The sequence below is a fragment of the Borostomias antarcticus genome (assembly GCF_949987555.1).
Source record: "Borostomias antarcticus genome assembly, chromosome: 16".
In the NCBI taxonomy this organism is placed as follows: Eukaryota; Metazoa; Chordata; class Actinopteri; order Stomiiformes; family Stomiidae; genus Borostomias; species Borostomias antarcticus.
The window spans coordinates 21,923,035-21,928,034 of record NC_140249.1 but is presented as its reverse complement, the minus strand read 5'-3'; positions in this window follow the sequence as shown (position 1 = coordinate 21,928,034).

The following is a 5,000-nucleotide window of genomic DNA, read 5'->3' as shown; positions in this document are numbered from 1 at the left end:
ATATCTAAACTGACTGATTCAATTGGCGAATTGGCAAATACAATTCAATACAATACATTATACAATACAATCTATAATATTGTACAACATAATACAATATCAGGGTATCAGTGAGGGTACTGGACCAGCTGTAGTCTAGAAAAACTAGATAAATAAACTATTCTTGTGTGGTGAGGTCTCCCAGATAGCAAGCGGATCTGGGCCATATACAGGCCAGATCTGGCCCTTATCGCTTAGTTCCGGCCCATATATGGCCCAGATCCGCTTGCTATCTGGGCTTGGTTCTTCCAGAGGGGAGTGGTTCAGAGAGGCGGTGCCCAGGGTGGGAGGGGCTGGACACAGTCCTTCCTGCCCTCTTCAGGGCTCTGCTGATAGGCGAGGCCGCAGCCAATCAGCCTCTCCGCAGAGCGGACGACGCGCTGCGGTCTGCTCTCGTCCTCGGCGGCGATGGCGGCGTGCCAGATGCGGATGGTCCCTCCGGAGGTGAGGAGGGACTTGATGATGGCGGCGTAGAAGTTTTGATACGAAAAAAAAAAAAAAATACACGTTTTGATTCCTTACAGAACCGTGGTTTGATGAAAGAGTTCTAGAAGGAAAAAGAGTGGTGGTTCGCACACAAATCTGGAGAAAAACAGAGGCTTAAAAATATTTTCTCACGCTTTTTAATGCAGGTGGCACAGGTGAAGAAAAACCACAAACGTTATGGCTAGTTCTCTTCAGTGTGTTCTTCAGACGCACCAAACCGTTGGAGACCCTTGACTTGAGCACAACTGTAACGTCTTCTGACATGATGATGAAAGAGTTCTACCTGGAGCTAGAAAGGGATAGTCTATAACTGGGCATACACCCCACCAGGTACAGTAGTGTGTAAGTCGGTAGTTAAAGCCTGAGTCTGTCATTGTGTTTGTGTTTTGGATGAGGTGTGCAGGCAGCGTAGCTGACTGTGTTGGATTTAAACAACAACTCTCCCTCTGGGTCGTCACTCGGCAGCACAGGAACTAAAGCCGAGTGTTTATGTTAAAGACAGAAGCTCCTAATCAGCTGTCAGCTGCTGCAGTCCTCGCTGTGCGGCACACACACACACACACACACACACACACACGCCTGTCTATTTGATGCACAGTATAGAGCGTGCTCAGTTTAGGCTATTTTTACCTTATCTTCTCCCCTGGGAAACATGTAGCCGTTTTAATGAGAGAGAGGGAGAATACGGAAAGAGAGAGAGAATAGAAAGAGAGAGAGAGGGATAGGGGAGAGATGGGGAGAGAGACAGGGAGACTGACACATGGGAGAGATGAAGAGAGGGAGATGAACACGATGATGGAGGAGAGTGAATTTGGACACACACACAAATGCACATGCATACACACACACGCACGCACGCACACACACACACACACACACACACACACATACACAATCAGAACCCTCCTTGTAGATATACAGTACAATCCAGTCCATGTGGACACAGAATCAACAATCACAGACAAGTGGACGGTAATGGAAATCTAATTGGCTTCCCCCTTACAGTCCCCTGTAAATACAGTTCAAGATACTGTCTGTACAGTAAAACTGCTGTAACAGCACATGGAGAGAGAGAGACAGAGAGAGAGGGAGGGAGGGGGGGGAGAGAGAGAGAGAGAGTCGAGATGAAAACCAGGAAATGGCTCATGGACCCACCCCATGATTTGGATCGGCTCCAGAGTTAAATCGATTCTAGGCCCATGCTGCACCCCTCGACCGAGTGTCATGAAAATCGCTCTGGTATTGTTTGCGTAATCCTGGTCCAAAAAAATGAACGGCAGTGAATGGCCGGCCGTGTTTGAGCGGCGCGTGGACCCGCCCCGTGATTTGGACCCGCCCCAAAACGTAAAGGGTTCTAAGTAGCCATGCTGCAACCTTCCACCGAGTTTTGTGAAAACCGGTTTAGTAGTTTTTTTGCGTAATCCTGCTAACAAATGAACAAACACACGAACACACGCCGCCGAAAACATGACCTCTCGACCTGCGCTGCCGCTGGGGCAGAGGTAAACGTTGCGAGCGCTAACCTGCTGTGGGGCAGGTTGTTTCTGATATGTGGAACATGTTCCTCTAACCGCCCCCCCCGAGTTCCTCAGTTCCTCCCTCCTCACTTATTTATCCACCTGCCTGAGGAGATGGAGGGAGAGAGAGGGGTCAGAGAGAGAGGAAAAAACAAGAAAAGAGGAAGAGTAGGAAAAGAGAGGGTGAGAGAGATGAGGATGAGAAGGAGGAATAGAAATGGTGAGAGAGAGGGAGAGAGAGAACGAAGAGAAAGGAGTGATAATTGGAGCAAAGCGTTCATGGTTTATTTAGTGATGGAAACTGCTGAGTCATCTTATTGTACTACTTGAAATATAATGTAATGCACTTGCTGTTGGCTGTACCATATCAGGCTTGGTTTACCAGTGTTGACAGGTAAACTGTAAATAATAGTTGCATGGGTTAACCAGTGGTTTAATGTGTTTATCAGTATACATACAGTAGTAGTTGGATGGGTTAACCAGTGGTTTCATGTGTTTATCAGTATACATACAGTAGTAGTTGGATGGGTTAACCAGTGGTTTAATATGTTTACCTGTATAACTAGTGGTTGGGCAGGCTTACCAGTTTAATGTGTTTATGCATTAGCATGTTTATTCTGCATCATCCAGGGCTTGAACTCACAACCAGACGCCAAGGGAAGATCATGTTCTTGTTGAGCCAAGTGAGACGCTGGCAGTTTGGATAAATGCCACAGCTAGATATTTACACCATAGAAATCCTGCATGAACATTAGTATGTCTGCAAACTGTGATGGGAGTGAGTTGTGGGACTCTGGACTGAGCATGGATTCACTGATTGACTGAATTGATTGGATTGAACACAAGTGGGACTGAATGAGATGTAAGCAGACAAAAGAAGAAGAAGAAGAAGAAGAAGAAGAAGACTCAGAATATTGGGAAATAGAAGGACCTTCAGCTGAGGCTTCCCAGCCCCTAATAATTACATTTAACGTAGGTCGTCAGTGTACTACCACTCGCCAGAATTCACAAGTGCATCTCCTTTCTAAACAAGTAACTACTAGCATAATCTAGTGCTGAAGCCAAAGTGCAGTGAGTAGCAAAATATAAATACAATAGGTGCTTAAGAGGGAGGATCCTGGTAGAACTACTTGGAGAGGTGAGTTTTGAGCCTGGAGCGAAAGATGGGCAGTGACTCTGCTGTCCAGACATGAGTGGGCAGCTTATCCCACCACTGCAGGGCCAGGACCGAGAAGAGCCGCGATCGTGTCGATCGACCACAGGGGCCTCGGAGTGAGGAATCAGAGCGTAGCGATGGGAGGGGGTGTAGGGCTTGTCCATGGCCTGGAGGTAGGAGGGCGCTGTTCCTTTCGTTGCTCTGTAGGCTAGTAGCAGAGTTTTAAACTGGAGGTGAAATGCTACAGGGAGCCGGTGTAGAGAACGGAGAAGGGAAGCTGTATGAGAGAACGTTTAATGGCTGACGCCGGGGGGGAGTTGCAGTAGTCCAGGCGGGAGATGACAAGAGCCTGGATGAGCACCAGCGCCATTTTGTCAGTGAGGAAAGGCAAGGCAAGTTTATTCCTATAGCACATTTCAGCAACAAGGCAATTCAAAGTCATTTACATGAGACATTAAAAGCATCAAGACAAAGTGCAAGAAACACATAAAAGGTCATATAAAACGAAATGCAAAAAAAGTTCAAACAAAATGCAGGAAAAATAAAATACAGGAATAAAAGTTACAGTGCAGTGTGTGAATGAATAATGATTTGATTTAATAAAAAGCAGCAGCAAAAAGAAAAGTCTTCAGTCTTGATTTAAAAGAACTGAGAGTTGCAGCAGACCTGCAGTTTTCTTCTCCATGTTTTGTTTTAACTCTGGGGACTGAAAGCAGGCCTGTGCCAGACGACCTGAGAGGTCTGGATGGTTCATAACGTAGCAGCACATCAGATATATATTTTGGCCTTAAACCATTCAGTGCTTTATAAACCAACAGCTGTATTTTAAAGTCAATTCTTTGACAGACAGGAAGCCAGTGTAAAGACCTCAGAACTGGAGTGATGTGATCCACTTTCTTAGTCTTAGTGAGGACTCAAGCAGCAGCGTTCTGAATCAGCTGCAGCTGTCTGATCGATTTTTTAGAGAGACCTGTAAACATGCCGTTACAGTAGTAGAGTCTACTGTAGATAAAAGCATGGACAAGTTTTTCCAGATCCTGCTGAGACATAAATCCTTTAATCCTTAATATCTTCAGGTCATAGTAGGCTGACTTTGTTATTGTCTTAATGTGACTGTTGAAATTCAGGTCCATGACTACACCAATATTTCTGGCTTCGGTGTGGTTTTTAGCATTACTGGACTGGAGCTGAATTCTGACTTTTAATCATTCCTCTTTGGCTCCAAAGAAGATTACTTCAGTTTTATTTTTGTTTAATTGAAGAATGTTCTGGCACATCCAAGTGTTGATTTGTTCGATGCACTTAGTCAGCGCTTGTATGGGATTATAGTCCCCTGGTGACATGGTGATATAAATTAGTGTGACGTCTGCGTAGCTATGGTAACATATTTTGTTGTTTTCCATAATTTGAGATAGTGGGAGCAATGTTGAACAGATGAGGCCACAGAATGGACTACAGTTGATCATCCAGGGTCACACCCAGAGATTCCTCGCAGTGCGACTTGGCATCACCACTGTGTCGTCACGGTGATGGCCAAGTCGCGGTGTTGGCTGCCTTTCCCTGGAAGGAACAGCCGCTCAACCTTGTCCAGGTTAAGCTCCAGGTGGTGCGTCTCCACCCACTCCAAGATGTCAGCCGAGCAGGCAGCTACGCGTGCCTCCACAGATAACAGCACCAGCTTGTGTCATCGACATAACAGTGATAGGGGCCATGAGAGCAAATGACAGAACCCAGAGATGCTTGTCTCAGCCAGAAGGGGGTCATCTGTATTTAATAACCAATGTTCCTTAATCACCGTACAC